This window comes from Stigmatopora argus, chromosome 6 (genome assembly GCF_051989625.1).
Source record: "Stigmatopora argus isolate UIUO_Sarg chromosome 6, RoL_Sarg_1.0, whole genome shotgun sequence".
Taxonomy (NCBI): domain Eukaryota; kingdom Metazoa; phylum Chordata; class Actinopteri; order Syngnathiformes; family Syngnathidae; genus Stigmatopora; species Stigmatopora argus.
The window spans coordinates 18,603,618-18,612,361 of NC_135392.1; positions in this window are offsets into that span (position 1 = coordinate 18,603,618).

Sequence of the window (8,744 nt, forward strand, 5' to 3'; positions counted from 1 at the left end):
ATGGTTGTCTGTCTACTCGTGCCCTGCGATCAGCTGGCCAATGTTTAGATATGTCTACTGTGAGAATAATTGTCTTTGATATACAGCAATCCCTCGATTATCGCGACTTTGCAAATTCGCAACCGGTAGACAGATGAAAATGGCAGTGAAAAATGAAGTCACGGTACCGCCTCCTCTTCTGCGCTGCAATTATTGGTTCTAACCATACCACAGAAGATGAAAGCAAAAGTATAAATGCCTCTGCGGACATGCGCGCCGATCTTTCCTGTTCCTTGCATGTAGCGTTTAGAGATCGCGTACGGAGAGTGAATTCCAGCTTTCTTTGTTTGGATTTTACAATTACACGTACACCACAACGAAAAATGGCTCCCAAGCATCCAGGACCACCCAAGGCTTCATTTGATGCAAAGAAAAAACGGAAGATGATGACGGTTGCTGAAAAAGTTAAGTTGTTTGACATGCTGAGAGCAGGAAAAAAGTATGTCAATGTTGCGCGCCATTACGGCATCCATTAATTTACCGTACGGTACATAAAAAAGAAGACGCTAACATTCGAAAGACGGCCACACTTTCATTAACAAGCGAAACCAAGCGCGTGGTAAGCACGAGGAATAAAACCCTCGTCAAGATGGAGAATACCCTCTCAGTCTGCGTCTTCGAATGTAGAGCGAAAAACATTCCTCTGGATACCAACATCATCCGAACCAAGGCCAAAAACTTGTATGATAGCTTAGCTTCCGACGAACACCCTGAATGCGAGCCTCAGCCAAGCACCAGTGCCGCGAGTGAGCCTCGTGAATTTTCAGCAAGCAAAGGTTGGTCCGAAACATTCAAAAAGAGTCATTGCTGCCTGTATACTGGATGAGCAACAGAAAAGCTTGGATGACGAAAGCTCTCCATAATTAGTGGTTTTATAACTGCTTAATACCTCGCCGAAAGGGGGCTGGATTATACAATCATCAACAAGTTTTTTTTGTTATACAATCATCAACCATTTTTTTTTATTATTTTATTATACAATTATCAACCTGTTTTTTTATTATACAATAATTAACCAGTTTTTTTTGGATTGCAAACATTAACCTGATTTTGTTTTTATTATTTCAAGTGGAAAAGGACTATTTTCACTGAGTACAGCATTTAAACTATTTAAATTTGTTTTAATTTGTAGATTATAATTAGATATTATAACATTAGTAAAATGGTATGTTTATAGTTGTAATATTCAATAAATATACACTTTTTGACACTTGCATACTTGGCGCAAAAAGCATGTAAAGCATGTATTGTGGTAATTATAATAGGGGTGACCCTACTCCGTGATTTTTTTATTATTGCGGCCATGTCTGGTCTACATTAACCGCGATAATCAAGGGATTACTGTACAGTCTTCCCGCGATTATCGCGACTTCACTTATCATGAATTCACTTCTCTCGCGGTTTTTTTCCCCTATTAATTATTTATTTTTATTTTTACTTCATAAAAATGTGAAAATCCACAGTGATACTCGTAAGCGGAAGCCACTCTTGCTACTAGGACTCAGCACTGAAGAAGAAAAAAAAGGTAGTTATAATAGGGGTGACCCTACTTCGCGATTTTTCAATTATCGCGGCCATCCATGTCTGGTCCACATTAACCGCGATTACACCTAGTTTTGATATATTATATAACTCTGCTTAGATAATATAACAGGTTATTTAATTGTTTGCAGAATTCTGATTATGATTTGAGGCTACCTTCAGTTTGATATTTTTTCTTTTTCTCTTCTTTTGGACCTTTCCTGAACTTACTCCTTTGGGTTCATTTTGCTTTTTTGTTAACACTTTTACATTTCTTCAAAATTGATTTGATATGCATGCAACTAATTTGGATGAGATGCTTGGAGCCTATCCCAGCAAACTATCGGGTCCAGATATGGGACAACCTAAATTGATGGCCAGCCAATCACAGAATAAACAAACAAACCCCCCAAAAAGCAATTCCAAAAGGTTTTTGGAAACTGCAAAATTATAAAACATTTGTGTCCTTCTTATTCAATATAAAAAAAGATGTTCCAACCAGAATTTTACTTTCAATCGAACAAACCCTCACTTCAATAAGACAAAAAAAGGAGTTTAAATTGAAAAACATACGGAAATCCCTGCATTATCACAAATAATGTAGATCAAACATAGCTGCGATAATCGAAAAACAGCAAAATAGGATCATCCTTATTCTTATGACCGTATTGTGTAAATACTTGAACTACTGTACTCACAGTGAAAAAAGTTCCTCTCTGCTTAATTTAAATACAAAAACAGGTTATTGGGAGCTTTAGTCCAAGTCTTTTTCGTCAGATTCGAGAGGCATTGGATAATTGATGGAATCTTCAGGAGGCGCCCTTGGGGAGCTTTTTAGGAGGAGCTTTTACGAGAGCTTTTTGGCGCTCAAAGATGTTGATGGGTAGTTGTGACGGCTTTTTCTTTTTGGGACATTTTTATTAACATTTTTAATTTGGATACTTAATATAAAAAAACGCAATGTACTGAAGCAGCGGATGTTGAAGCCACACAGTGGTGAAGGATGAAAGTATACTGTGTCACGTCAGGATCACTAATTGATGTGTAAAAACACCCTGCTGCTTAATCAACGGCTAATGCCTTGTTCTGAAGCCCCCAAAAAGTGATGTTTTCGTAATGTACATGTCCCACATCCTAAAAACGTGTATGGTAGGCTGGTTGAACACTCTAAATTGGCCCCAAGTATGACTGTGTGCATGAATGGTTGTCCATCTCATCGTACCCTGCAATTGGCTGGCAACTAATTCAGGCAGTTGACTCCCTGCTGCCAAAAGTTTGCTGGAATAGTCTCAGGCACCCACTTCGACCCTTGTGAGGATAAACAATACAGAAAATAAAATAACGTGTTTTAAAAACGTGTCAATCCCCTCTGCAATATCTTGTTGCAGCATGTCAAACTTTTGTTTGGTTTTAATTTCCCAGAATGACTTGTAATAAAGAAAAATTGAACTGCTGATTTCACAAGGGGCGGCCCAGCGGCTTAAGTGGTTGGCACTTCAGCCTCACAGCTCTGGGGTCATGGTTTTGAATCCAGGTCGGTCCAGTTGTATGGAGTTTGTATGTTCTCCCTGGGCCTGCGTGGGTTTTCTCCGGATACTCTGCTTTCCTCCCACATTGCAAAAACATGCATGGTAGGCTGATTGGACACTCGAAATTGCCCCTAGGCATTGATGTTAGTGTGCATGGCTGTCCGTCTCCTTGTGCCCTGCGATGATTCAGGGTGCCCCCTGCCTCTGGCCTGAAGTCAGCTGGGATAGGCTCCAGCACCCCCACGACCCTACTGACTATAAAGCAGTTCAGAAAATGAATGAACGAATGATTTCGCAAGTCTTGATTTGACCTTTTAAGGAATACAATAATATTAAAATGTTCTTCCTCCAAAATGGGACTGCGGTGGGGATGGAATTTGAATAAATTCATTCATTCATCTTCCAGACCACCCATCCTTGAAAGGGTTGCGGGAGTTGCTGGAGCCTAACCCAGCTGTCTTCCGGCAAAAGACAGACTACACCCTAGACTGGTCGCCAGTCAGTCGTAGGGCACACAGACAGACAACAACTCACTATTACAATCACACTTCCACCGAGAGGAAATCAAATCCAGTCTGCATGCAACAAAGTCAGGCGGAAAAACTACTACACCATCGGATGGCAATTTGAACAAAGCTGTACTTTAATCCACAGTGCAAACTGGCATTGGTCAAAATTACTTGCAGTATTGACTTTGTCCAATAAGTGGCAACATTAGCTCATGATTCATGAGGAGAAAAGGAAGCCTAGACTATGAAGCATTTGTTTTGTCTTTAATAACCAAATATTGAATTACATTTTTTTTAAATCACCCTTTTATAAAAACATGCTAAAATATTGAGTAAATATTTTAAAATCATATTTTGATATGCCGCAAGTTGTACTGTTGGCTGTATGCCTGTGTTAAGTTTTGAGATAAGCTCAAACCTTCCATTGTTTCGAACACTTTGAGAATTTATTTAGAGACTTTAGTGAGGCTTCGAAGGAAATTTCTAAAGTGGAATATATAAATATTTATATTGTGGAATATATAAATATTTCTATCGTGGAATATATATATACATTATTAAAAAAAAATAATGGAGAAAGAAGTTGGGGAAACGTATTTTGATCTTGCCTCTGGCTTTCCCATTAGGAATGATCAAGTTCTTCCTCTGCTTGCATTTTCTCCTAGTGCTTCCCAGCATTCCAAATGGATGCATACGATGTTCAAATTGTCCATGGGTGAGAACGAACGTCAATTCCATTTGTAGGTGCCTTCAAATTGACCAGCTAACAATCAAAGCTGTAACTCATGTCCCCAAAGTCAGTTCTCTTTATTACCAGCTCATTTCTCAACCTAATGGGGTCAAAACCCATAGATAATAGATGGATAAATGGTTGCTTGACTATGTGGCCTGCAGCTGACTGGCAAGCAGTCCAGTGTCACACTTGACTTCCCTTGACAAAACCTTGCTGAGACACTAATAAGAACAAGCTCTATTAAAATAGAGGGATGGACGATTGATTGCCTAATTTTCCCTGGTGATGGGAAATTGCAACCAGTGTCACTCTGGTTCTCTCACCTTAAGTCGTTTACAGTAAACTCAGGCTTGCCTTAATAAAGATGACTACAGAAGAAGATGGGTGAATAAATGATTGTCTTGTTGTGTCCCAAAATTGATTTGTGACGAGAGTTAGACTGCACCTCTCCTCCAAAATCAGATGAGTAGACGCCAGTTCACCTCACCTTTAATGAGAATGAATGCTATCTAAAATTGGTGGATAGGTGGATGTTTGATTGACTAGAGTAATTGCCTAGTAAATAATTGGCTATCCATTCAGTTTGCACTTTTTTGGTAGATTACAGCTAACCTGTGGCTGTAATGATGGCAAGGCCATCGGAAAATGTTTGCATTTAAAGTGGCATTAATATAATTTTACAATATTTTGAAGAGTTTTATGAATAAAAACCAAAGGCTGCCCTGGTTGAAGTGTCTTGTCTTGTGACTGTAGATTTCTATTTGATTCCAATCACCTTCTCAAGTTGAATCCATCTGAAAACATTAGTTTTTGAAATTGTTCTCTGTGTGATATTACACAATGGCTTAATAAGCCCTGTGGTTTTTCCAAGTATGGGGAGCACCAAGGAGCCCAGGCAAACTCGTTTCAACTCGAATTGGAAACTTCTTCGTTCTTAACTGAGCTGCACCAAGCATAAAATATCTAATGTTCATTCATTTTACGGACCGCTTATTCTCAGAAGGGTTCATGGGGGTGTGGGCACCAGGTGGGGGACACTCTGAAATGATGGCCAGGCAATCACAGGGCACAACCATTTCCACTCACACTCATACCTAGGGACCGTGTTCTCGCCCCCCCGCATTGCAACGAACTGGGCAGAGGAAGGTAGATGCTGGGTGAGCTGAGCGCTCACAGCGCCAGGCGTCGGTATTAGCGGCGGAAAGAAGCACTACTCGGAAAAAGGCGCGGAATACAAAATGGAACTTACGAACATTTTTCGACATAAACGCAATTTGCAGACAGACTGCCCAGAGGATTGTCGGCTGCTCTCTGCCCTCACTGGAAGACATTGCCAGCCCTCGTTACCTCAGCAGAGCCAGGAACATCATAGGGGACCCTTACCACCCTGGTCACAATCTGTTCCAGCTGCTGCCCTCTGGCAGACGCTATAGGTCCCACAAAGTACGGACAAATAGGCTTAAGAACAGTTTTTTCCCCACATCCATCAGAACTCTAAATTTGCGGTAACACAACACATATTCCCTTCTGAGGTAATATGAAAAGATGTTTGGGTGGTGATCTGCCTCCTACTAGCTGACTGAAGGTAAGTGAAAGACAGTGAGAGGTAAGTGACCTGTATCCATAACAGCAGAATGCCAAATTACAAGTCCGTAACTATCACTTATTTAGGTCTTTTGCCGAGTAAACGCAGCTTATAGAGAAGCACCACCAATTTCGTCATACGCAGTTTCTGGGCTTTTTTGTTGTTGATGATGACGACAGGGCCTATGTCCGATTATATGTTATATATATTTATTATATGTTCGTATGTACCGTTGTTCGTAAGTCGTATGTTCGTAAGTAGGGGAGCGTCTGTACATTTGCTGTGGTGTAATACCTCCACTACTCCCGTCCACCGTTTATATGGCGAGAGCAGGACACCTCACCTGATTTAAGACAACACACACATGAATCTCCTGGGCATCGCCTCCAGACGTCTGCAATATGAACTCCAGCTTTGACGTAAATGTCTTGGTGTTAAGTGAGTGAATGTTATATCATTATAATGTTATAAGTAGAATAAATTATTTCGTAACTAGGAGGTCATAGCAAAAAGCTTGCCTCATGACCGACATAAACCTCTTGGGACCTGACTAGAGAGGAGTGTCAAGTAAATTGATATTTTATATTCTATAATTGATGGCACGAGTGGTTAGCGCGTCTGTCTCACAGCTCTGGGGTACTGGGTTCAAATCCAGGTCATGTCCATCTGTGTGGAGTTTGCATGTTCTCCTGCATAGCCTGCGTGGGTTTCCTTTGGGTACCCACATTCCAAAGACATGCATGGTAGGCTGAATGGACACTCTAAATTGCACCTAGGTATGGGTGTGAGTGTGCATGGGTGTCAGTCTCCTTGTGCCCTGCGATCGGCTGGCCATCGATCCAGGGTGTCCTCCCCCTCTGGCACGGAGTCAGCTGGGATAGGCTCCAGCACCCCTCCGTGACCCAAATGTTCAGAAAATGAGATGAGTTGAGATTTTCTATAATTATAAAATAGAGACGCTTGGTATCAATGAATAACTTTATAGTCCTTGTGTGAGCGATGTGTATAAGTCACTACATATTAATAAGAAAGAGGATTTTTTTTTTAAACGCAGAGATTCTGTGCACTTTCAATGCAAATAGTGGTATAAAACTGTTAAAATGGCATTCAATGTAATGAGAAATAATTTATAAAATTAAAAAAATTGTACCTCTTTAAAAAATTGTGCAATTAAGGGCACCACCCTGAGCTAATGATAGTCAATTAATAAATTAAAATATCAAACCTAGACTCCAATCTAAGTTAATGCACTGCTATGTATGCTGTAATAAAATTGCATTTAATATTTGTGCCAAAAAGCAAAAGCCCAGTGAAACAGCTAATTAGATAAAAGTCAGGGTGCTGGCAGACAGTTATTTATTGCGTGCCTACAAGTGAATCCAAGAAGCCACGGTGATTAGCGACATCCATTTGGTGGATCAACGCAACAGTAGCCACCACACCGCTCCAGCTCATTTCAATACATTAATTTGATCACGTACATTTGCTAATTCCATCCAGTATATGGTAAAATAACTATCATTAATATCTCAGATGTGACTGTTTTAGAGTCTCATTTCAGTCACATTTCACAGCGAACTGCAATGTCTTAATAAAATAAATAAAAAAACAGCACAGCATTACAAACAGAGGATGATGTTTTCTTGGCTGAGCACAATCTTATTGAATTGAGACCATTTTTCAAAATATATTTTCTGTGTTAAACGGAAATTACATTTAAAGCTTAGGAATACTTGATTTTCTGAAAACCAGACATCATTGATAAGCACATTATGAAAGTGTATTATTGGCTAAATTATTTTTCTCTGCTCACTGACCTGTTGTGTTTGTTTTGTTATATTTCCTGCTGCTTTGAATTTTGTTCTCGTTTTTTGCAAGTTCTATTTAGGATTTAGATGTAATATTTAGCATTTAATTAGCATTTAGATTTTGGATTCATAATTAGGGTTTGGATTCAACATTTAAAGTTACGATTTATATATCTCATTTCCTGAACCGCTTTATCCTCATTAGGGACGTGGGGGGTGCTGGAGTCTATCCCAGCTGACTCCGGGCCAAAGGCGGGGGACACCCTGAATCGGTGGCCAGCCGATTGCAGGGCACAAGGAGACAGGCAACCATGCACACTCACACATTTTTGGAATGTGGGAGGAAACGGAGTACCTGGAGGAAACCCACGCAGGCCCGGCGAGAATATGCAAACTCCACACAGGTGGACGTGACCTGGATTTGAAACTAGGACCGTAGAGCTGTGAAGCCGACGCGCTAACCACTCACTCATAACATTTAAAAATTAGGGTTATGATTCTATTCCTTCGTCTTCCATACCGTGCATCCAACTAAGGGTTGCAGGGATTGCTGGAGCCTATCGCAGCTGTCTTCGGGGGAACAGCACACTACACCCTAATACAGTCATACCTTGAGTTACGAGCTTAATGCCTTCTGGGACCGAGCTCGTATGTCGATTTACGCGTTCGTATCTCAAATCAACGTTTCCCCTAAAAATGAACTAAATACAAATTAATTCATTCCCACCCTCTGAATAAACATCAAAAACAGGATATTACAATGGAAAAAATATTTTTATTTGTTCTAATTCACCATCTACTAACAGAGTAACAAATAACTATCTAGTGGTTATAACTAAAATGAGACATTATTCAGTACAACGCAGTGTGCGGAGGAGCGAGAGAGATATAGAGACTTGACGGATGCGCTCGTAACATAACATAAACTTTAAATTTAACTTAAATGAACTTAGATTCCCATACACACACACACGCACACTTTAAAAAAGTTTTAATCTTATGTTACACTAAATTTACACC